General features: G+C 43.5%; 1 pseudogene; it reads right to left on the bottom strand.

Annotated features, from left to right (window-relative positions):
* Positions 1–10817: 10817 nt before the first annotated feature.
* On the bottom strand, positions 10818–16061 carry LOC126067220 (olfactory receptor 10A7-like; annotated as a pseudogene).
* Between the last annotated feature and the right edge of the window lie 10505 nt (positions 16062–26566).

Genomic DNA, 26566 nt, shown 5'->3' with positions numbered 1-26566 from the left:
ACCACCTGTAGTCATACAACAGCATAAGAGGCCTTTTTAGGACCTTTGGAAGGCATTCAGCACACAGTGTCTGGGGACACCTAATCAAATCCTCAAGGACTTGTCCACCCAGAACCCTCCTTAAGCAGCTTCCCCCTAAAGAAACCCTCAAGTCCGGAAAATCAGTTAAGAAGAAAGATACTCCATGTCTCTGAAAAAGGAAATAAAAACCAACCACCCACCCCCCAGTATGGAAGCTGTTAGACTAAAATTGTTGCACGCGAAGACTGGTCTAATGCAGAAGTAGGAATCTGTCTCAAAAAGGCTTGGAACAAAAGAGAGAGTGTGGTTGTCAGTGCTATCACCCATTTGTTACTTGTTAAGTGAAACTTCCACTATTTAAATAATATTCCAATGAATAGAAACATTTTGCACCTTTCTCTACTATATTAAGTCCATTATAATAAATCATCTTCTGTGGGATAACCAGGGTAATTGGTGCGAGTAGACCACTTTTTAGGGACGTTCTCAGAACACCTCATGAGCATTCTTCAGAAGGCTGTACCCGTGGGGATAAGACCTTGTATCCTGCCATTGTGTAGTATCCATCATGCTGAAGTTTTGGGCCTGGCTAGGAGCCCTGTTGGCACAGTGGTTAAGAGCTTGGCTGCTAACCAAAAGGTCAGCAATTCAAATCTATCAGCAGTTCCTTGGAAACCCTAGGGGGAAGTTCTACTCTGAGCTATATGCTCACTATGAGTCAGAATCGACTCTGTGGCAATGGGTTTGTTTACTTGGCTTATGGATGGCAAAGGGGAAAGGTGAGAATGCAAACGCAAAATCAAACCCTCCCTGATGGACCTGCTCCCATTTGTTGTTCTATTGCTTTTGGTCTGTCTGTTCAAGAGAAAATTTCCTGAAGGCAAAGATCTGGGTGTCATTTTCTTGTTCCGGTTTTTTCTTTATTCTACCCAGTCCAAAGGGAGGTCCCATCAGGTGGGTAGGGGCCTCACAAGTACAAATTAACAGGAATGACATTTTTTTTTTCTTTTGAACTCAGGAATCCCTACACAATGGGGGTATAGAAATGTCCAGTGTTCCAATTCAGAGATGCCAAATATCGCCCTGAAAACAAGCCAAAAGAAATTTTAGAAAGGATATGGCTTCTGTTGGTTTCTCAGCTTTCAGCTTTCTTTTATTAAGTGTCTAAGAGGTGCTGAAGGTCCCTAGGTGGTACAAGCAGTTTGCACTCAACTGCTAACCTAAAGTTTGGTTCATCGAATCCACCCAGAGGTGCCTAGGAAGAAAGCCCTGGGGATCTGATTCCATAAACGATCACAGCCAAGAAAACCCTAGGGAGCAGTCCTACTCTGTAACACACAGAGTCTCCTTGTGTTAGGATAGACTTGTAAAACTGGCATGTCTGACTTCCTCTAACTTCACAAAGGGGAAGGGGAATCAAGATCAACAGCCCAAGTCTGGTTCCTTTCAGGCAGAGGTTAGGCATGCCTCCTTTCTCTGCCATCTTTACAAATTCTGACCCCAGCAATCCCTTCCACGGCACTCTTTGCTTCTCTGCTGTGTCCAATAATTCATTGCAACAGCCACAAAGAACTCACAGATAATACTCATGATTATGGAGTTTATTAGGGATGTAACAGGTTACAATTCAGATTCAGGAATGCTCAGGGAACAGTTCTTCTGTCTCAGCTGTGCTCACAGGCACGCCTCTCTGGCCCTTGGCCTCTGCCCTGCTTGGGGAAGTGTTAAAGCTCTTTTAGTATAGTAAGTGCCCAGAGGCACCCCACGCTGCCAGTAATCCTTGGCCCAAACATGCTCAGTCCTAGCTCCGTGGTTTAGCAAACCTAGCTCCACCAAGTACCTGGAGGCTCCCTACTCTCCCAGCAAGCCTCCTGGCCAATGGCACTCAGCTTTTTTGCTCCCTGGGGCAGAGAAGCCCAATACACCATCTCCTGTTCCTCTCCCCGTCACCATTTCTCTGCCACCACTTCTCAACATCTTCCATGTTATAGCTTTCTCTCCTCTGTCTTCTGATTCCAGGAGCTTCTCAGCATAGGGATCCCGGGCCCAAAGGATGCACTCTGCTCTTGGCCCTTCTTCCTTGGTGTTGGTGAGATCCTCACTTTTCTGCCTCTGGGATGGTTCATTTCAAGCCCAGTAGGACTACAAAACTGACCAATCTCCTTGTCCACGATTACCCTGTTTGCACATGGGTAGGGGCCCCAAGACCATGGTGAGAAAGGCCACACAAAAGCCATCTGTCACACTACAGGACTTGACAACAATGGGTTCAGTTTTGGGTTTGGTTAAGAGATACTGATCATTCAGTATATACATAATCAAAAAAAACCAAAACCTGTTGCCATCGAGTTGATTCTGACTCATAGCGACCCTATAGAATGGAGTTGAACTGCCTAATAGAGTTTCCAAGGAGCACTTGGTGGATTCGAACTGCTGACCTTTTGGTTAGCAGACATAGCGCCTAACCACTATTCAATCAGGGTTTCCATATATATATATATATATACATATAAAAACACACACACACACATAGAGTTCTCACAAATACATATTTTAATTGTATTTGAAAATATCTTTTGTCAGTTTCATCATTCTCCCCATCTGTCGCTCTTGCAATTTCTCTCAAAGAAGCTAAATGCTGGCATTTTTTAAAAAAATAACCAACAGATGAAATAATATACTGTCTGAGATTTGCTGCAACATAATTCAGTGTGGGTGATGGTTGAGAATATAGATAAACCAAGATTGTCAGGTGAGTGAAGAGTGCATGGAGATTCATTGTATTCTTCTCTCTACTTTCATGTATGTTTAAAATTGCCACAGCACAGAGTTTAGAAAAGAAGCAACAAGATAACCTAAGACCCAGCAGGGCACTGGATATCCTAGAGAATCAAGAAATACCAGTCATAATTTCTAATCAAACTGCCAGTAAAAACTTTAAAAAACCATGCCATCGATTCCAGCTCATAGCAACCGTAAAGGACAGAGTAGAACTGCCCCACAGGGTTTCCAAGGACTGCTGGTGGATTCCAACTGCCAGCCTTTTAGTTTGCAGCCATAGCTCTTAACCACTACTCCACAGTGCAAACCACAGAGACTGGACGCCTTTAACTCCTCCTTTTCCTCTTCTCAACTGAATGCTTTCTTCCTTCCATTGGTTCCCGGTGGGTGAGTGCTGGAGCCCAAGCTCTGAAGGGACAGAGTGGGGATTTAAAACTGTATTATGCTCAATAGCAGGAAATGGGTTTGACATTGAGAGGGGAGGGGACAGGCAGGAGACACTTGAAGAGATGCTGTTGCCATGAATTTCTTTTTTCATTCTGAGAGAAAGTGTGGACAGACACCATAGATCCTTGGCCTCCAGGGGTCCCCAAACTCCCGAAAAGCTGCTTGCAAAATTTTATGGGATTGCAGGTACTTTAGCTGGAGGCAGGCCTTGGGAAGGCTCTCATCAGATTGTAGAAGGGTTTTATAACCCACTGAAGGAATAAGGGTATTGAATGAGAGTTTGCCCATCTGACTGACTCTGAGGGACAACACCAGAGACACGGGTGTCAAACCATTCTAAGACAGCAGCCCAGACAGGGATCCCCTGTGGCAGTCATTGCTCCTTCAGCTCTTCCTTCAGCTGGATACACTTCCTGAAATCTTCCCGGTCATGTTCACAGCCTGAAGCAGAGTTACCCTGAAGCTACTGAAACTTCATCCTCACAGTACTTCTATGGGGCGGGGGGTGACTGCCTTTCTTCTCTTTGACACATAATGCAACAGGAATGAGAGGTTCAGTTACCCACCAAAAGTCACCCACAAGTAGTGGTGGAGCACCCAGGCGTTTGGCCCCTTAGCCCATGTTCATGACCACTGCGCTATTCCAGAATAGGAGAGCTGGGACCTGCAAGTCTAACTCAGGAAGAGAGATTCTAGAAAGAGAAAAAGACGAAAAATGAGCATAGTTGTTTACTCTGATAGCGGGGCCCAGGATGCCAGGAGAGAAAGGGACAAAAACAGTTTGTTAAAGGATCAAGGAATATCAGAAAGTCTCCACTTGGACATGAACATCTCCAGCTGTGACACAGATGGCAGGGTGGGCAAGACAAACTCAGCCAAGGGACCAACTGTGAGGCTAGCTCTCTCCTGACAACTCTGTACCACTTGCCCTTCCTAGTGGCCATCTCTCATTCCTTGCTCTTGTTATCCTGCCCAGAAAGGGTGATGCCACACACTCTCTAGTTTCCCTTGGGTTTGCCAATCAGAGTTAGTGGGTGAATTGTCTCAATAAAACAGAATAATAGTCCAGAATCATTTCTGGACTCCAAGAGAAGCCAGATCATGCTTCCTGGAGCTCTCCTCCTGCTGGTCTAGTGGGTCCTGACCTTGACTGAGATCTGGCAGGTGAGTAAAGAATCAGGATAAACTGATGCTGGGGAGGGAGAAGCCAAAAAGTCTGTCCTGGTGGGTGCTGAGCAAGCCCTTAAGAAGGGCCTCAGCCCCTTGAGTGAGGCAGAGTGTGGGGGTGGCTGAAGTGAGTGGGGAAAACGGGGTGGTGGTAGGGGTTGTCTCCAGAATCCTTGTTTCATTTTGGTTTCTCTCTCCACCACCCATTCCCATCCTCCCGGGGTTTCTCATCCCTCTCATCAACTCTGCATGCCTCACAGTGAAGTGGCCCAAGAGGCAGGCATGATGTCAGAGGATGTGACAGGGAGCCCCGAGGCTCAGTGCCCACGGGAATGCAGGAGGGAGTGTCCCCAGCATGGAGACAGACCCAGGTGAGAACACAGCCCAGGAAGGTGAGCTCAGGAATCTAGGGCACTAGGGTCACTTCTTCCCTGAAGGCATTTGCTGAACCTGCAGGTATAAGAAGCTCTTGGTTGCTTTCTGGTGCTGAGTGGAAACAGGGGTGAAAGCCAGAGGACATGAAGGTAGGGACTCTGGTGGACCACCCCACTTGAAGCAGGAACTCAGAAATGCTGCTTCCAGAGGTGGTTTTGACCTGCTGTAAACAACTCCCACAGGATTTTATCAGAGTGCACGTTTCCTCTCGGTGATCTGATTTGGATTCCAGCTTCCAGTTTGGAATGAAGCGCTCCTGAATTGGAAACCTATCAGGTGTAACAGACACAAATGTACAGAAAACTTTCTGGAGATAAAAAAAAAAATCATCTTAGGCTAAAATTAATTCTATCATTTTTTTGTTGTTATTATTTGTAAAAAGATGCAGTACGCAATCAAAGATACCCATGCTCACATTGAGGAGAGAAGACACCATGAAGCAGAAACAGTAGGGATAACAGTGATGGAAGTTGTCCCACAAACACTTCCCTGATTGTGAAATTCCATTTTCTTTTTGTCTAACAAAATGACATACTTGAAAACCTGATCAGAGTACTGGCAGTTAAAAATCCTGAGAGAGAACTAGAAAACAAACCAAATAGAAATCACAAACCTGAAATATAACAGCAGATGAGGCACATTTGAAAAAAGGGAATTAATGGTTAACAAGAAAGGCTAGCCTAGAACCCAAATTTTAAGTTTGAGTATTGCTGACCCCTAGATGGTAGGCTGGTGTCTCAGTTTCTGGCTATTTTCCTTACCCTGGAAAAACCGTATGTCTCCTCTATGTGCTTAAATGTTACCGAGACGCCTGACCGTCTTCAGATCCACCATCAGCATATGTGACCTGTCACCCAGGCCCTGATGGGAACATTACCCTGAGGTGCTGAGCCCTGGGCTTCTACCTGGCAGAGATCACCATGACCCGGCAGCAGGACGGGGAGGACCAGACCCAAGACACAGAGATTGTGGAGACCAGGCCTGTAGGGTAAGGGACCATCCAAAGGTGGGCGGCCATGGTGGTGCCCTCTGGAGAGGAGCAGAGATACACGTGCTTTGCTCAGTACGAGGGGCTTCCCAGGCCCCTTACACTTAGGTGGGCTAAAGAGGGGGATGTAGGAGTGGAAACCTCTTAGCAGAACTGGCATAACAGGAGCTGTTCTGGGTGCACATGGCAGGGTCAGGCTTTGGCCTGAGGGCTCAGAACCCATTCCATCCTCTTCTTAGAAGCAGCTTCCCAGCTCACCCCAATCAGTGTGGGAATCACTAGTGCTCCTTGCTGCTCTGCTCCTTGGGGCTGTGATGGTCAAGAGGATGGTCTCAGGTATGGAAGGGGCTGGGAATATGGCCTTCCTTTCTCTGGCCTGTCGGGATCCTACTGCACACAATGATTTGCCCTATTTCTTCCTGTTGTTACTGTGTGGCCAGAGATGGTGACCCACACAGGCCAAAATCCTGGACTGGACTTGGCAAACAGACAGACTAGCAGACAGATCACTGCCTGGTCTAGCGGCCTTTTGCACCCAGTCATGAGAAGTTAAAGGTAAGAGAGGAGATTGCTGGGATTCAGGAGCTTGGCAGCCAGTAAGCCTGAGAAAGTGAAGGCTGAAGGCCGAGGCCAGAGGCTGGAGGCCTGGTCAGTCACTGTCATCACCTCCCCTGAGCACCACAGTCCAGGGTACGTCATCTTTCAACAGGGAGCCTCAGCCCCTGTGAACACCTCTGGGCTCCATGTTTCCCCTGAACCTCCATGAGGATCCTAAACAGCAGAAATGGAAAGTTGCCTGAGCTCTGCTAATAAGGCACTGAGGGCACCAGGAATTGATTCTCATGTCACCTGAATTACCTTTATGCAAAATGTCATCCTTCCACTTTTCTCATTCCTGCCAAGATAAAACATGTCATTAAACCAAGTACTCATAAAGGATTAATGAAGTATAACTAATATATATATGGAAACCCTGGTGGTGTAGTGGTTAAGAGCTATGGCTGTTAAGCAAAAGGTCAGCAGTTCGCATCCACAGAGTGCTCCTTGGAGACCCTACGGCGCTGTTCTACTCTATCCTATAAGGTCACTGTGAGTTGGAATCAGACCGTTAGCGATGGGTTAATGGGTAACAGGTACATGTTGATACAGCCTCCCAGTTGTGCTCAATGGTGGGAAGAAAGAAGTTAAGCCCCAGTTACTGATGAGAACAACAGAGTGGCAACATTCAGGTCAAGGACACCAGGTGCCCACTCACACCGAAGAGATAGCTGCAAACTGGCTTCCAAGAGAGTGAATGCATGGACCTGGCACTGTTCTTTTCTTCTATTTTTTCCTGACACTGCTCTGGTTTCTGGGGTTTAGCCTCCTGAATCTCAACTGGGTAACAATATTAATCAGTTATTCAAGAAACTCACTGCCCCCATCATGGCATGAGAACTACTTGAGGGGTGTACTCTGCATGTACTAGTATGGAGGGGGAGGCTGGGTGGATGGACCATCTGTATAAACCTGAAATAGAGACGATGAGTGCCAATGTCTTTCACTTCGTGTGTCTCACCATCCTGCCTTAAGTATCATCTTCTCCTGTAGCCTCTGCTGGGATCCTCTATTATCATTCCCTAGGCAGTGACTGGGCCCTAGACACTGACGTGTTCCTCATGGCTTCTGAAATATGACAAGAATTGAGGCAGTGGGGAACAGCCTTATGCTATAGAGGATCTTATCAAGTCAAAGGTGAACCTTTTAACTTCAAAATGCCCAGAGCATCTGAATCTGGTCATTAACATTTTCTCTCACAGGCTGAGAGAGCTGCCCTGTGTGGGACTATCAAGACTTCAGTGCCTCTCACTTCTACTTTGTTTCTCTGTGGACCCTAACTTTTCTTCTTTCGGCTTCTCTGTAATGAGGTCTGTCTCCTCCGATATAACACGTAGGAAGATGTAAGGACGTGTAAGGAGAAGGGTCTATTACTCCAATACCCTAGGCCAGTGTAGCAACCTTCCTTTCCTGGGGATGAAAGGGCTAAAATGTCTTACTCCCAGTCCAGCCTTATCATTTACTTGCCCTAAAGAGGAACTCATTGGTTTAGTAATTTTTCTCTTACCCTTTCATTGAGGATGCAGTAAATGGTTAATAAGATGAGTGAAAGATTATAAATTAGAAAAAAAAAAGTTGAGATTAAAATATCTTTTAGAGTGTGCATATTTGCTGGGCTGAGGTGAGTAGCAGATGGGGATGAGAAGGGCAGGTAGAGGAGAGAAGGTGGTGGAATAGTGTGTGTCCTCACTCTGTGCTCAAGGAAGCTTAAGTTTTGACCTGGCCACTCTTGGATACTTGTCTGCATTCCTTCCTTGTGCTGTACTTTGTACTTGTTCTCTAGGGAGACCACTGTCGCACTAGGTCATAGGGCCTCAGACATCCCACAAGCTGCACCAATCTCTAAACACTGGAAATCAAGGGCAGAGAATGGCACATCTCAATCCTGCCCCCACCTCTGGACATGTTTGCTTTTTCCTCATAGGTTATATTCCTTCCTCTTGCAATTTATCTATGTTATTTTGGAAGACAACTCTAATCATTCCGCTCTGGCTGTGTTCTCCCTCTGACAGTGGGCTTGTCATCCTTTTCGTTGATCTCCCCAAGACACCCAGGGAAGTCTCTACACAAGGGGGTCCCTCTGAACTTCACACATTATTTGCCAGCCTATTGCTGCCTTTGCCTTTCTTCCATCTCTGTTACCAGTATGCTTCTGAATTCCCGTGTAGTATAGTAAAACAAATGTTGGCATGAGCATAGAGACACAATGTGTCAACTCTGCATCATGAGTAAATTACCTATGAGGACTCTATATCAGGTAGAGTCCTGGCAGAGAAGAGATGGCACAAAGTGGTCACTGAAAAGCATGTAACAACTAGAGTACTTACAGAGGTGTAGGCAGGTAACAACAATAGATTGTAAAGCTTCCTGGAACTAGCAACAGCTGGATGCTATTACCATCTCTAATCTGAAGACCGAGCAGAAGGGAGTTTCGAGAATCCAGCAAAGCTACACCCTTTGGAGAAGTGCTGCCCAGCATGCACTGTAGGTAGAGGAATGAAGCCATTACAGGAGCGCAGCGCTGGAGGAAAAGGGAGGGAGTGGTGGTAGGGAATGCCTTGAATTCTTTCTCCTTCCACACAATGATCCATATACCATGTTTCCTTTTGTCAGTCCCAACTGGAAACCACAGGGCAAAGAACCCCAGATGATGCATTCTACAACAGGACAGACACATGATGCCTCACTACGCGTTTGTGACCTGGAGAGTAGACAAAGGAGAACAATCAGGGTGATGAGATTATACGGATTCTGTGAGGGGGACAAAAGGCAGGATACATGTCTTCTGTTATAAGAAGAAATTTGGAGAAAATTTTGAGGTATTAGGCTTATTCTATGTGGGCTTATGAGTCGTGTCTAGGTAGATGAAAGAGGAAATGGCTACAGAAAACCATGACAAAGAGCTTCCTATGTGAAATACCCAAAATGAAATGTGATGAGGTCTACATCAACCACACACAGGCCACACACCCACTGCAAAGGGATGTTGTTTCAGATTTACACTCTGGACTAGATGATCTCAACTTTCAATTCCTCAGCTTGGTATCAAAGCATAAATCTAGAGACAAGTATCATGGTGGTAACTAGGAATGCTTCCCTCAGACTCTACTAGCTCATGAGAGCTCACTGCTTGAGGGAATTAGTCTACTGGTAAAAGGAATCTGTTTGCTTCCATCGATTTCTTTCAAAAAAAAAAAAAAATTCATGGCCTGAGCTAACCTGCTTTTCCTATTTCATGTCTTTTTAAATATAATTTTGTGTTACTAGGCAAATCAGTATCATTAATATCACATGCTAGTAAAATTTTGCTGACGATAATTCAAAAATGACTGTGACCATACGTAGACAGGGAGTTGTCAGGATTTCAAGCCAGGTTCAGAAGAGAACGTGGAATGAGATATTATTGCTAATGTCTGATGGATCTTGGCCTAAAGCAGAGGATATCAGAAAGATGTTAACCTGTGTCTTATCTACTATGCAAAGGCATTCAACTGTGTTGGTCATAACAAATTATGGATAACATTAAAACAATGGGAATTCCAGAACACTTATTTGTACTTATGTGGAACATGTAAATGGAGCAAGAAGCAGTTGTTCAGGGCTGAATGGACATGAAAATAGAGAGTGGAGGGAAGGAGTGTGCTGTCTCATTAGGGGGAGAGCAATTAGGAGTATATAGCAAGGTATATATAAGTTTTTGTATGAGAGACTGACTTGATTTGTAAACTTTCACTTAAAGCACAATAAAAATTTAAAAAAAAGGAAAAAACATTTTACATGATTCACCTTTAAAGCAAATTGACTGTAGAATATATAGTGTTTTATTGTTGGTATTTCAATAACTATTCTTTACACTTCTGCATCCTGTTCTGTGCTCCAGAAGGCTGTCCTTTACGTACTACATCAACAGGCATTCTTGCCCTCTGTCTCATACTTGGTTTGGTGAAGAATAGATACCGGCAGTAGATTTGACAGGGTCAGAGCAGAATAAGGCTTGTGCAGATGTCTTCCTCTACGAAAAGACACAGCTCCTGTTGATTGGCTTTTTTTTTTTTTTTTAACCTGTAAAATTCCCTAGGTTCCAGTTAATAGTCCTTCCTGCCACTTTGGGCAAACAGGCATGGAATTTCTCTCGTGTAAACTATGTAGTAATTCCCTGATCCTGCCCACAATTTATAAATATCTCCTTCTAAAGTCTCACTCAATCATCTCAATTTGACAGCACCATCTGTTTTTTCTAGAACTGTGGCTGATGCACTGATCTATACCCATCACAGTGACACTGATGAAATAAAAACAGATCTTCTACTCCCTCACCCTAAGCTTTTGTTAGTGGGTTCAGTTGCCCCTCTTTTTTTGTAAACACTCTACATACAGGGACTCAGAGCATATCTAACTTCTGCACGACTCTGCAAGTGAACGTCCTTTTGATTGCCCCCTTGAAGTCATTGTTCTTCAGGTTGTAGATGATGGGGTTTAGCATAGGGGTGATGACAGTGTACGACAATGACACTAGCTTCTTGTTCCCAGGTGACTGGTAGGATTCAGGCCATAGGTAGGTCAGATTAGCAGTTCCATAGAAGAGGGACACTACAATGAGGTGAGGTGAACAAGTGGAGAGTGCCTTCTGGTGGCCAGTAGCAGAAAGCATTCTCAGGATGTTTGTCATAATGCAGGTGTAGAAAACCAAAATGAGGGAGAAGGGAAACATAAATAGTAATGTGGAGACCAGTGCTTGCATTTCATACACAGTTGTGTCCTCAGTGATTAGTTTCAATTCTGGGAGGTCAGCACAAAAAAAGTGGTCTATGGCATTTGGTTCACAGAAAGAATCCAAGGTGTCCATAGCATAGAGATTGGAACACCAGACATCCAAGATCCTGTGGACATCCACAAGCACAAGGTCCTGTTCATTCTGACTGTGTAATGGAGAGGGTAACAGGTAGCCACATGTGATTGTAAGCCATCATAGAGAAGAGGACACATTCTGAGCTGCCAAAGAAGAAGAAGTACATCTGGGTACCACAGCCTACAAACAGATGATTTTTTGGGGGAACATTAGATCTACCAACATCTTAGGCACCATGACCAAGGTGAAACAAACTTCAAGAAGTGATAAAATCTGAAGAAAGAAACACATGGGAGTTTGAAGAGCAGAATCCACGCTAGTAAGTGTGATAAGAAAGTTGCCTAACAAAGTGACTATACAGGTGGCCAGGAGCTAAACAAAGAGGAAAATGAGAAAAACCAAGAAGAATAAATTCAGAGACTCTGGTCTGATTTTCACAAGTCACGTCTTAGAGCAGCTTCTAAGAATCAAACTTAATATGGACGTCAAAGATTGCTCTTTAAATATAATCTCAAGAATAGCAATAAAATCTACAAACCACACACAGAAAAAAAGAAGCAGTTGTCCAAACAGAACAAGGGGATACTGTGTGGTTCAAAATTGGAAAAGGTATGAGGCAAGATTTTCTCCTTTGATCTTAATTATTCAATTAAGGGAAAGCCCCTTCACAAATAATACGACAAGCCAGACTATAAGAAGAAGAGTATGGCACCAAAATTGAAGACTCATTAACAACCTGTGATATGCAGATGACAGAAACATGCTTGCTGAAAATGAAGATGACTTGAAATACCGATAAATGTCAAAGACCTTCAGCCTGGATTACACCTGAATATAAGGAAAATGAAAATCCTCACAACTGGATCGATAAACAACATCATGATAGATGGAGAAGAAATTGACATTGTCAGGGATTTCATCTTACTTGGATCAACAGTCAATGTCCATGGAAGCAGCAGTCAAGAAATCAAGTGACACATTGCATTGGACAAATCTGCTTCAAAAGCTCTCTTTAAAGTTTTAAAAAACAAAGATGTCAGTTTGATGTGCAAGGTATACCTGACCCAAGCCATGACCTTTTCAATCACCTCATATGCGTGTGAAAGCTGGACAAGGAAAAAGGTAGACAAAGAAGAATACTGAATACACCCTGGACTACAAGAAGAACAAAGAAATTAGTCTTAGAAGAAATATAAGCAGAATAGTCCTTAGAAGCAAGGATGGTGAAACTTTGTTGAGCTTACTTTGGACAAGTCATCAGGAAAGATGAATGGCTAGAAAAGGACATCATATTTGGGAAAGGGCCAGTGAAAACAAAGGAAACATCCAACGGGATGGGTTGACACAATAGTTGCAAAAATGGGTTCAAACATACCAACAATCCTGAGGATGGCACAGGACTGGGCAACATTTCATTCTATTATACATAAGGTTTCCAAGAGTTGGAGCTGACTTGATGGCAACTAACAATAACAGGCAAATCATGTGTTTGCTCTCACTCACATGCTGTAAAGTTCATAAGGGTCACATACGCTCATTTGTGAAGTTTTTATTTGGAAAGCCCCTTCACAATCCTACAAGTTCCATTTGACATTAAAAATTATGCTGAGTAGGTAACAAACATATGCTTTTCTTCAATAGGCAATCAGTTTTTGTGTTTTTTAAAGATAAAAATTGTCCAATCACCTCAATGCATATCTCAATCCACTTCCTCCACACGGTTGTGCACTTCATAAAGAAATTGGTCGGGTTATTTGGTTGTAAGCAACAAAAGCGGAGTCTGATTATTTAACTAAACAGAGAATGTGTATGGACAACTGATTTTCTACAAGGGGTCAAAGTCCATTCAATGGCAAAGAAACAGTCTCTTTAACAAATGGGACTGGCAAAACTGGATTTCCACATGAAGGAAAATGAAACAGGACCCATACCTCACACTATACACAAAAACTAACTTAAATGGATAAAAACCTAAATGTTAAAGCTACAGTTATAAAGTTCATAGAGTCAAAACTATGGAACCTAATTTTTTTTTACAGATAGATTACCAAACACAACTGCAAATACACAAACAACAGAAGACAAAATGGTTAACTGGGACCACACAAAAATTAAACATGCTCATCAAAAGACTTTATCAAAAGAGTAAAAAGACAATCTACAGACTAGGGAGAAAATCTTTGGAAAGAACATATCCAATAAGGATCTAATTTCTAAAATGCATGTAAAACTCTACAACTCAACACCAAAAAGACAAATAATTCAATTAAAAAATGGGCAAAAGGCACAAAGCACATACTTCTCCTAGGAGGGCACTTAAGGAGCCAACAAACACATGCAAAGATACTCTCTGCCATTAACCACTGTTGTTTAGGTGCTCCTGAGTCATTTCTGACTCACAGCAGCCGTATAGGCCAGAGCAGAGCTGCCCCACAGGGTTTCCAAGGAGCGGATGGTGGATTTGAACTGCTGACCCTTTGGTCAGCAGCCATAGCTCTTAACCACTATGCCACCAGAGTTCTCATTAACCACAAGAGAGATGCAAATCAAAAGTACAATGAGATACAATCTCACCCCTGCTCGCAGGTCCCTCCAACAGTTCTGCTGATCTCTGAACTTTTCTCAGGAAAAGGTCCTTTTCTTGGGGGACAATAGATGTTTGCCACCAAGTCACTCCATTAGCCCATTTCCTGTCTGTAGAATTCCAGCAGGCTGTCAGCTTTCCTTCGTTTTGCACTGTCTCAGTGAATCTTCTTAGGCACAGAGTACATATAGACAGTGTACAAAGTTTTGAAAGAATTTCCTATTTGATTTGATCTGATCCCTGAAATAATATAATGCCATGTACTTGACTTGTAGCGGGTATGCAATAAATATTTATTGAATGAAGCACTAAGCCACGCAGGAACAGATACAATGCAAGTACAGTATTATTCATATTCACACTTTATAGATGAGGAGCAATGTGTTCAGAGAATTAAAGTAAAGAAATTGAATTAGGTCATTCAGATAGCAGAATAGAGAACACACATTCCCTGCCTTAAAGGAATCAGAACTCTACTAGGTGTAATAGCATGTATCATCCAATTCAAAATATGCTAATTATAAGAACTGAATTTGATACATTTCAGGATATATCTAAGAAGGAATGAAGTTCAAAAGTTAACTTAGGAGCAGCTGGTGGATTTGCACTGCCGACATTTTGGTTAGCAGCCGTAGTTCACCATAACTCTTAAACACTTCACAGCCAGTATTTAAAAGATAGAGTGTCTAAAGACAAAACATATGGGTGGGGGGCGGGGAGACAACCCTTATTTGGACCAAAGCAAAAGATGTTTTCAAGCGTCAAGGTATAAAAATGTCTGACTCAGTATAGTACTTCCTTTAGGCTTCCGGCAAGGCCCAAGCAAGTGAACCTCTGGGCGCCGTTCTTAATCAGGTGTAATTTCAACCCCAGGGGACATTTGAAATATCTGGGGACATTTTTGCTTGTAACAACTGGAGAATGCTACTGGTTTATAGTGGGTAGAGGCCAGGGATGATGCTAAACATCACACAATGTACGGGACAGCCCCCCACAACAAGGATCTAACCAGCCCAGAATGTCAATAGTGCTAAGGCTGAGAAATCTGCTCTAGAGGTAAGTGCCCTAATGTCCTTACCATTTCACAGATGGGAAAACTGAGGCACCAAGAGGGAAATTGCCAGCAAGAGCAGAGCAGGGAGTTGAGTCCAGGCCATCTGGATACAGATGCTATTCTTCCCCAATAGAACCACTGGACTCGGACCTGACCACTGAGACTGAAATCTCAGCTGCACGTGCTATTATGTTCTGTTGGCACCATCTGGTGTTGGCGTTGGGTTTGTAGCCACACAAACTCAGGATAGTCTCCTCCTAGCACTCCCTGAACCCTGTCACGTGCTCCTGCCCTCACCATCTAAGCAATGCTAGGAAGTAGCAGAGACTCAGTATTGAAAGGAGGAATCCAGGAGGGGAATAAATACAATGTTCTCTCCTTCTGTGACAGTAAGGCCATGTGTCTTTAAAGAACGGGAAGCACTTGTTGAAAAAAGGTCCCCAACTCCTTGTTCTTTCAGCCTAGCAGTGGGTCAAAAACACAGTTGTTTCTTTCGTAATTGTAAGACTCTCTTATCCTGGAGAAACGAATACACACCAGTGCCAGTCCCTGCTCCACAGGCCCTGCTCAGGGATAGTCGCTGGCCTCAATCTGCAGCTCAGTCTATTCCCCCAGCCCCAGCTCCTAAGCTAAAAAAAAAAAACCATTGTCATTCAGTTGATTCCGACTCATAGTGACCCTCATAGGACAGAGTGGCACTACTCCGTAGAGTTTCCAAGGAGCGCCTGGTGGATTCAAACTGCCGAACTTTTGTCTAGCAGATGTACCTCTTAACCACTAAGCTCCTGAGGTAGCAGCTGCTAGTGGAAAGCCCATCCAAGAGGCTCAGGAGACGTTTGGACCCAAACCAAAAAAAACCAAACCCAGTGCTGTCAAGTTGATTCCGACTCATAGGACAAAGTAGAACTGCCCCGCGAGGTTTCCAAGGAGCTCCTGGTGGATTTGAACTGCCAACCCCTTGGTTAGTAGCCGTACCACTTAACCACTACACCACCAGGGTTTCCAAGAAGCTGACCCAGTCTAGAAAAAGTTGGCTTCCACAGTGTCTGTATGTGACCTGACCCTGGAGCATCTCCTATTCACCTTCCCCTGAGCCCCTGCACCAGACCAGGTTCTCAAGATGCACTTCAGCCTTCATTGCCCCTTAATGATCCACTCTGCCACTGCAAACACAGCCTTTCCCCAAACTCCTGCTGCTTGGTTGAGAATTTCAAGGCCTTCCTGCCCCTTTTCCTACCAGGGATTCAATTTAGGTAAAAGGTATAGAATTGCCTTATGTGGCCTTTGTTCTTGGTTCTTTCAAGCCAGACCAGCACCTGGGGTATGATGAGTTTATTTCTGTGGCCTTTTGCCCTTAGTTTTTAGAAAAACGATTTAAGGGCTTTCCCAAGTTACTGACTGCTCCTAAGGATTTCTTAATTTTTCCTTGTAATTGACAAGAGCCAGGTTGGCACCAGAAATCCTTGTGGCACAGTGATTAAGAGCTATGGCTGCTAAACAAAGGTCAGCAGTTTGAATCCCCCAGGCGCTCCTAGGAAACCCTGTGCAGCAAATCTGCCCTGTCCTATAGGGTCACCCTGAGTGGGAATCGACTTGACCACAAACGGTATGCATTTTTTTTTTTTTGCGGTGGCACCATCTGGTGTTAACACTGGGCTTATACAATTCTTTGGTTGCTGTTATCAGTAGTAGCTGAAATAAAAGGGGTAAAGTGAAATTTATGAGACTTGAATGTTTAAAATGTTTAATAGGACTGTTACGTGAAAGAAAATGGATACTGTATCTGATTGGGTAACATTTCAAAAGACATGCAAACCTGCCTTTAAGCCAGCTTTTATTAGATATCCTAAAAAGGGAAATAATAGATGGGGCTTATACCAAAAGCCCATGAGATCAGGAGTTTTGCATTGGAGAGACAATTATATTGGACTTTGATTGAGAGTACCACAATGATTGAAGTGTTGATTGACTGAAGAGCTGCTAGCTGAATGAACAGTAAACGATGCCCAACTGAGGCACAGCCCTATGGAATATGACGGGTGCATTGGAGTAGGAAATGTTAGTGCCCATCAGAGGAACCCACTTCCAGGCCTAGCAGTTAAGGGGAGTCAGCAAATCGATAGCATCGTATACTCGCTTGAGAGAACCACCTGGGTGGAAGTAAGGAGGTACAGCAATACAGAGATGGGCCGGATCAGGGAATGTTCCTCTTACACTCGTGGGTCTAGCTCTGGGTGGCTAGGGATGAGATGACCTAGCCCTGGGTGGCTAGGGATGAGATGACATAGCCCTGGGTGGATAGGGATGAGACAACCTGCTCCTGGGTGACTAGGGATGAGACGACCTAGCCCTGGGTAGCTAGGGATGAGATGACCTACCCTGGGTGGCTAGGAATGAGATGGCTTGCCCCTGGGTGGCTAGGGGTGAGATGACCTAGCCCTGGGTAGCTAGGGATGAGATGACCTAGCCCTGAGTGTCTAGGGATGAGATGACCTAGCCGTGGGTGGCTAGGAATGGGATGACCTAGCCCTGGGTGGCTATGGTTGAGAAGACCTGCCCCTGGGTGGCTAGGGATGAGAGAACCTGCTCCTGGGTGGCTAGGGATGAGATGACCTAGCCCTGGGTAGCTAGGGATGAGAAGACCTACCCTCAGGTAGCTAACGATAAGAAAGAGATTTTTGACGTGACAAACTGGCGTATGCAACAAGATTTGATGCAATTGGGTGGCTTGCCTGGTCTGGACTTTGCTTATTGATGCAGGTCCTCAGAGTTCTAGCTGGAACAGAATACTCTTCGAACTAAGACATGTGGTCTTCTCCTCAGCATACAGGTTTGGTAGGATGGTCAATTAAAACCTTGGCTATCTAAAATAGGGGAAGATTAACGGCATGAGGGACTGGCTCACATGCCTTCATGAGTTTGTACTCATGCCCAAATTAAGAGGTACAAGGGAGAATCCCCACTGTATATATTTCTTTTCTCCTGGTGGGTCTGGGGAAGAAAGGGTGGGGAGGATGCTGATATGACTGTGATTCAGCTGTGAAGCATGGAATCAGGGATGATCGTCACAGATGTAATTCTGATTATGGAAAATGTAATTGTAGAAGCTGTAATTGTAAATGAGTGGATTGAGCATAAGCACATACTAGACAAATACAGTGGCTGAACTTACTGTCCCTTGAAAGTTTTGGTGTGCTGATGTCTTGGCAGAGGCTCAGAGCAAAGATACAGATATCGTAGAGCATTTTCTGGTTTAAAATATTCTGACTGAGGAGCACAATAATCTGTTCTCCGGAGGGTGAGCGTGCTTCCTGGGAATACAGAAGCTCTGAGCTGGGGCCCCTCCCAGACCTCGCCCTATACGTTTCTTCATTTACATCCTTCTCCATTATATTAAATTTGTTTGTGCAGATATGGTGTTTCCATGAGCTCTTGAGATCTTGGAACACACTTTCAAATCCAGTAGAGAGAGAGAGTGCCGTGGAGGGATGGCTGGTGTCCAAAATAAAGAAGTTGGAAAGTGAGGATGTATATGACCTTCAGCTCTTAGGAACCAGCTTTGTTCTGATTCCTACAGTCAAAGTTAGTTATTTATTAGGCTAGTGCCCTCGCAGCCCATAGGGATCTTCATCTCAACACTGAATAGAAGCCTTACTGAGATTCCTCAGCCTGAGGTTGTGTCTGCCACCTCCTGCACCTCAGGATTGCCATTACCACCTGGAACCCTCCTAGGTGGCATTTTCAAATCTAGCTTCCCTTTCTAATTAAATGTCATTACAAGATCTGCAATACAGGAAATTATATGACGATTATCCAAGAAAAATTAGAAAACATTTTTATTCACTTGAAAATACAAAACAGGGATTATGAGAAATGAGCACATTCCCTGACTACTTCTCTCAGGACAATCCCTGCTGAAGTGATTTTATTGACGTAACAGGTACTTTCTGCACAGAAAACCAGAAAGAGCGGCCCATCTAAGGGTTTATAGAGAGACACTGTAAGTGAGGGGAAGAGCAACAGTAGACCTGCACTTCTCCCCTGCTCTGGGCTCAAGGTGGATGTCGACCTCTTGCTTTGGGGAGCTCACTCTGCTGGACCAGGACACTCTCTACCTTGCCTGGGCCTTTTCTTCCCCACCGTCAGGCCACCAGAAGCCAACAAACCTGCAGCTGCCCACATGGTCTAACAGCAGGTTCTTCCCTTTAGGCAGAGCTGACCCTCCCTCTGGTACACATGAGAGGAAATCTATTGCTTGCCCAGGGAGAAACCAAGATCTCCAGCCTGACTTGGTAAAACTAATGAGAAAACCCAGTTACCACTGGCCTCTAAAAATAAAAGCTATTGCTGACACAAAATGATATTTTAATAGGAATGAGTAATGAGGTGAATCTTATTCTAAAATCACGTTAATGATTTTGAAATCCAACTTTAAGATGCCACAAATGTACAATAAAATCACAAAAGAATGAGAAAAAATAAGACACAGAGGACTGATCCAGTATACACCCAGTGCTGTCGAGTCAATACAGTATATATGTTATCTAATAAAGAGTGGATACAGAAATAAAGGAAATAGAGTGGAAATCATTGAAGATCTCCCTCTTGCAGGGATTCTCAAGGATGGCTAAACATTAGTATCATTTGACAAGCTTCAAGAAGAACACTGGTGTTCAATCCACCCTAGACTACTTAAATCAGAACCTCTGGGTGTGATGTCAAGACATAAATATTTTAAAGCTTCTACTTTTTGAATCCATGGTTCCTATTCCGTCAAGATCATGATTTCATAGGAGCAAATCTTCTGTCTGAAACGCCCCTCTCCCCAACAACCTGGAAAATTTTCACTCAAAGGAAGAAAAAAAGTAAATATATGTTCCAGGTGAAATTCAAAGACAGCTTTTGGAATAAACAAAACTAGCCTGCCATGACAAAAGGAGCAATCTGAGAATAAAAATCTTAAAAGTAATTTTTTAAAAGATTTCTTAAATAAAGTTTTAGTAAGGGCAATAAATAACAAAACAAACCTCACTTAAAGCCAGAATCTGATATTGAAGAACATCTTGTAGAGGTGGGGAATACAGAAAAAAAGAAAATATATTGTCTTAGTCAGCTAGTAGTACTATACCATAAATACCACAAGCAGTTGGCTTTAATAAAAAGAAATTCATTCTCTCACAGTCTAGCAGGATAGAAGTCCAAATTGGGGTGCCATCTCCAGGGGAAGACTTTCTTTCTCTTTTGGCTCTGGAGGAAGGTCCTTGTCATCAATCTTCCCCTGGTCTAGGAGTTTCTCAGGCACAGGGACACTGGGTCTAAAGGATGAGCTCTGCTCCAGGTGCTGCTTTCTTGGTGGTATGAGGCCTTTATGTCTCTCTGCTCACTTCTCTCTTTTATATATCAAAAGAGATTGGCTTAAGACACAGCCTCATCTTGTAGATTGAGTCCTGCCTCATTAACATAACTGCTGCTAATCCCATCTTATTAACATTATAGAGGTAGGATTTACAACACACAGGAAAATCACATCAGATGAGAAAATGTTGGATAATCATACAATAGTGGGAATCACAGCCTAGCCAAGTTGACAGATATTTTGGGGGGATACAATTCAATCCATGACATATATTTAACCGTGAAAAAATTATTTAAAAGGAAAGAAATAGTGTCGGAAACTTAATAATGGCCCTCAAGATATCCAGGCCCTAATCCTTGGAACATGTGAATCTTACCTCACATGGCAAAAGACACTTTGCAGATGTGATTAAGGATGCTGAGATGCACAGATCATTCTGGATTACCCATATGAGCCCTAAATGCAATCACAGGTAACCTTATAAAAGGGAAGCAGAGGGAGATTTGACACAGGCCAAAAGTCAATGTGACCACAGAAACAGAGATTGATGTGTCCACAAGCAAAGGACTGCTGGTAGCAACCAGTAGCTGGAATAAGCAAGGAATGAATTCTCCCCTTGGAGTTCCAGGGGGAATAAGGTCCTGCTGACACCCTGTTTTTGGCACAGCACAACTGATTTTGGACTTCCGGGCTCCAGAACTGTGAGAGAATAAATGTGTGCTGTTTTAAGCCACCAAGTGTGTGCTAACTTGTTACCTCAGCCACAAGAAACTAATACACATGGGGTGGGACTTTCAGTATGTGGAGTATCTTGGCAAATTTTCACCTCAAAAGCCAATAATAAAACTCGACAAATTTCTCAAAAACAACCATTTCAAGGTTCTGAAAACTGAGCAAAGACATATACAAAATCAAGAATCGATTATTCATAAAAAGCTACTGAAAGTCATATAAGAAGAGTAGGATTCTGTGACATTCTTTCCTGGGGTTGCTCTCATCCCCACCCCAGCTGTCAGCAAAGTAATTTTAATAAGGACAAGCAAACCATATAAACCAGCAGATTTGCTGCCAGAGAGGACTAAGAGCAGAGCACAAAAAAATCCCACTCCAAATAGCATTGCCAAATAGTGGCAAGTGAAATGGGAAGATCAGCAGCTCACCTAGCCCAGTGTTATGATCCTGGTTGGGACAAGCAACTAGCTGGCACACTACCAAGAAACAGGGGGATCAAAGAAATGAGGCAGCATTAAGAGTCCTTTGTATGCTCTCTACATGTCCACATAGGAGAGAATGGAAAAGGCCTAAGCTATCCACAAAAGCCTGGCTGACTGTGACTGTGCATGCACGCACACAGGAGACATGAAAGAGCCTGGTGTAAATTTTTAAAAATTGAGACTTTAAAAATGCCTGACCTTTGACTATTCCACCCTCCATGCAGGTAGATACAGAAGGAGAGGGTGGAAGTCTTACTGATTCAAGGTGTTTGAGCACAACCTCTGAAGAATCATTGGCTGAAAACTAAGCTATGGAAACACAGGGGTCACCTCTAGGAAGCCAGGCTTAAAAATAAAACCAAGAAAAAAAAAAAAAACTGGGCAAAGACACAGTGACCAGAATCTGTGGGAAAACATATCCCACAGTTCTACTGCAGAAAAATTAGGAACAAACCTTAGAGAGAATCAGAAGGCAGAGTTGCTACAATATATTACGTAAAAAATATAATTTTCAATAAAACACATAAAAACAAAAAACAAGCAGACCCAGGAAACTGTGTACCACTGTTGTTCTTGTTAGGTGCCGTCGAGTCGATTCCGACTCATAGTGACAGTATGCACAACAGAACAAAACACCGCGCAATACTGAGCCATCCTTACAACCGTTGTTATGCTTGAGCTCATTGTTGCAGCCACTGTGTCAATCCACCTCGTTGAGGGTCTTCCTCTTTTCTGCTGATGCCGTACTCTGCCAAGCATGATGTCCTTCTCCAGGGACTGATCCCTCCTGACAACATGTCCAAAGTATTTAAGCCTCAGTCTCTCCATCCTTGCCTCTAAGGAGCATTCTGGTTGTACTTATTCCAAAACAGATTTGTTCGTTCTTTTGGCAGTCCATGGTATATTCAATATTCTTTGCCAACACCACAATTCAAAGCCATCAATTCTTCTTTGGTTTTCCCTATTCATTGTCCAGCTTTCACGTGCATATGATGCGATTGAAAATACCATCACTTGGGTCAGGCGCACCTTAGTCTTCAAGGTGACATCTTTGCTCTTCAACACTTTAAAGAGGTCCTTTGCAGCAGATTTGCCCAATGCAATGCGTCTTTTGATTTCTTGACTGCTGCTTCTGTGGCTGCTGATTGTGGATCCAAGTAAAATGAAATCGTTGACAACTTCAATCTTTCCTCCTTTTATCATGATGTTGCTCATTGATCCAGTTGTGAGGATTTTTGTTTTCTTTATGTTGAGGTGCAATCCATACTGAAGGCTGTAGTCTATGATCTTCATTAGTAAGTGCTTCAAGTCCTCTTCACTTTTAGCAAACTGTGAACCGTACGCAAACAAAAAAGCAGTTTTTAGAAACGTTCTCTGAAGAGGCCCGTGTGTTGACCTTGCCAGATGGAAACTTCAAAGCAGATATTAAAAATATGTTCAAAGAACTAAAAATAAATCATACAAGAAAAAATAAAGGAATAAAAGCAATGACTGAACAGAGTCTCGACAACAACAAGAAAATTAAAAAGAAGAGCTCAATGAAAATTCTGGATTTGCAAAGTAGAATTGTTGTTGTTGTTGGTTCCAACTCATAGCGACCCTATTCACAACAGAGCAAAACACTGCCCGGTCCGCGCCATCCTTGGAATCGTTATTATGCTTGAGCCCATTGTTGCAGCCACTGTGTCAATCCACCTTGTTGCAGATCTTCTTCTTTTCTGCTGACCCTGTACTTTACCAAGCATAGTGTCCTTCTCTAGGGAATGATCCCTCCTGACAACATGTCCAAAGCATGTAAGATGCAGTCTTGCCATCCTTGCTTCTAAGGAACATTCTGGTTGTACTTCTTCCAACACAGACTTGTTCGTTTTTTTGGCAGTCCATGGTATATTCACTATTCTTCACCAATTCCACAATTCAAACGGCTCAATTCTCCTTCGATCTTCCTTATTCTTTGTCCAGCTTTCACATGCATATAATGCAATTGAAAATTCCATGGTTTGGCTCAAGCACACCTTAGTCTTCAAGGTGACATCTTTGCTTTTCAGCACTTGAAAGAGGTCCAACTAAGATGCATCAATTGGTCTCAACCCACCTGGAGCAAAGGAGAATGAAGAACACCAAAGACACACGAAAAATATAAGCCCAAGAGATAGAAAGGGTCACATAAAGCAGGGACTCTATCAGCCTGAGAATGGAACTTCTAAATGGTGCCCAGCTATCACCAATGACTGCCCTGACAGGAAACACAACAGAGAATCGCTGATGGAGCAGGAGAAAAGTGGGATACAGACCTCAAATTCTAGTAAGAAGACTAGACTTAATGGTCTGACTGAGACTGGAGGGATCCCAGAGGTCATGGCCCCCAGACTCTCTGTTAGCCCAAGACTAAAACCATTCCCAAAGCCAACTCTTCAGACAAAGATTAGACTGGCCTATAAGACATAAAATAAAACTAGTGAGGAGTGTGCTTCTTAGCTCAAGTAGACGCGTGAGACAATGTAGGCAGCTACTGTCTGGAGGCGGGATGACAATGCAGAGGGGGACAGGAGTTGGTTGAATGGCCATGGAAAATACAGGGTGGAGAGAAGAAGTGTGCTGTCGCATTGTAGGGAGAGCAACTAGGGTCACATAACAATGTGTGTATACGTTTTTAGATGAGAAACTGACTTGAATTGTAACTTTCACCAAAAGCACAATAAAAAAGGTATAAAAAAAGAATATTAAAAATACATGTACTCAAGGATTTAAATTTAATGAAATTAATAATTTTTACGGCTTCAGCAAAGATATTCTTTTTTTTTTTTTTTTGGCTTTAACAAACAGAAATTTATTTTTTCACAGTTCAGGAGGCTAGAAGTCTGAGGAGCTCAGAGCTCCAGCTCTAGAGAAAGGCTTTCTCCGTCGGCTCTGGAGGAAGGTCCTTGTCTCTTCTGAGCTTCTGCTCCTGGGGGATCTTCATGTGGGTTGGCATCTCTCTTTCCCCATCTCTGCGTCTTTTGCTTGCTTGTTTAATCTCTCTTTTTTTTTTTTAATAACTTTTATTAAGCTTCAAGTGAACGTTTACAAAGCCAATCAGTCTGTCACATAAGTTTACATACATCTCACTCCCTACTCCCACTTGCTCTCCCCCTCTTGAGTCAGCCCTTTCAGTCTCTCCTTTCTTGACAATTTTGCCGGCTTCCCTCTCTCTCTATCCTCCCATCCTCCCTCCAGACAAGAGTTGCCAACACAATCTCGAGTGTCCACCTGATATCATTAGCTCACTCTTCATCAGCGTCTCTCTCCCACCCGCTAACCAGTCTCTTTCATTTCTGATGAGTTGTCTTCGGGGATGGTTCCTGTCCTGTGTCAACTGAAGGTCTGGGGAGCATGGCCGCCGGGATTCCTCCAGTCTCAGTCAGACCATTAAGTTTGGTCTTTTTATGAGAATTTGGGGTCTGTATCCCACTGATCTCCTGCTCCCTCAGGGGTCCTCTGCTGTGCTCCCTGTCAGGGCAGTCATCGATTGTGGCCGGGTACCAACTAGTTCTTCTGGTCTCAGGATGATGTAGGTCTCTGGTTCATGTGGCCCTTTCTGTCTCTTGGGCTCTTAGTTGTCGTGTGGCCTTGGTGTTCTTCATTTTCCTTTGCTCCAGGTGGGTTGAGACCAATTGCTGCATCTTAGATGGCCGCTTGTTAGCATTTAAGACCCCGGACGCCACATTTCAAAGTGGGATGCAGAATGATTTCATAATAGAATTATTTTGCCAATTGACTTAGAAGTCCCCGCAAACCATGTTCCCCAGACCCCCACACTTGCTCCGCTGACCTTTGAAGCATTCATTTTATCCCGGAAACTTCTTTGCTTTTGGTCCAGTCCAATTGAGCTGACCTTCCATGTATTGAGTGTTGTCTTTCCCTTCACCTAAAGCAGTTCTTATCTACTGATTAATCAATAAAAAACCCTCTCCCACCCTCCCTCCCTCCCCTCCTCGTAACCACAAAAGTATGTGTTCTTCTCAGGTTTACTATTTCTCAGGATCTTATAATAGTGGTCTTATACAATATTTGTCCATTTGCCTCTGACTAATTTCACTCAGCATAATGCCTTCCAGGTTCCTGCATGTTATGAAATGTTTCAGAGATTCGTCACTGTTCTTTATCGATGCGTAGTATTGCATTGTGTGAATATACCACAATTTATTTACCCATTCATCCGTAGATGGACACCTTGGTTGCTTCCAACTTTTTGCTATTGTAAACAGAGCTGCAATAAACATGGGTGTGCATATATCTGTTTGTATGAAGGCTCTTGTATCTCTAGGGTATATTCCTAGGAGTGGGATTTCTGGGTTGTATGGTAGTTCTATTTCTAACTGTTTAAGATAACGCCAGATGGATTTCCAAAGTGGTTGTACCATTTTACATTCCCACCAGCAGTGTATGAGAGTTCCAATCTCTCCGCAGCCTCTCCAACATTTATTATTTTGTGTTTTTTGGATTAATGCCAGCCTTGCTGGTGTGAGATGGAATCTCATCGTAGTTTTAAAGCAAAGATATTCTTAAGTGAAACTGGCTTTTTTGTTCTGCTAGTGAATGGTGGTGGCAAAGATGACCTAAACTACTAGTACAGTTTGGTGCCACTGTCTTGATTCTTGCTAAGGTACATGGCTAGGTCCCTGAGTGATGCAAATGGTTTGCCCTTGGCTGGTAACAGAAAGATTGGCCATTCAAACCTACCCAGTGGCTCTGTGGGAGAAAAGGCCTGGTGATCTGCTCCCATAAAGATTAAAAAAAGTACAGCCATGAAAACCCAATGAAGCAGTTCTATTCTGTGACACATGGGGTCGCCATATATTGGAACATACACCACGCACAAAATGATGAAGACAACAAAGGTGGCAAGTGTTTTACCTACCTGGCATGTGCACCATCAATGGAAAAGTTGGAGAAATTCAAGAACAAAAAAGATATCAGACATAAAGGAAACAAATGTACAGTGAAACTGGCAAATAATATCTAAGTATTATTGTCAGACCAAGTTTCCCTCCTGGACCTTCTACAAGGGATTCAAGAATTCCTGGAGTTGAC

This window comes from Elephas maximus, chromosome 1, assembly GCF_024166365.1.
Source record: "Elephas maximus indicus isolate mEleMax1 chromosome 1, mEleMax1 primary haplotype, whole genome shotgun sequence".
Taxonomy (NCBI): domain Eukaryota; kingdom Metazoa; phylum Chordata; class Mammalia; order Proboscidea; family Elephantidae; genus Elephas; species Elephas maximus.
This window is presented reverse-complemented; position numbering and strand designations above follow the sequence as displayed.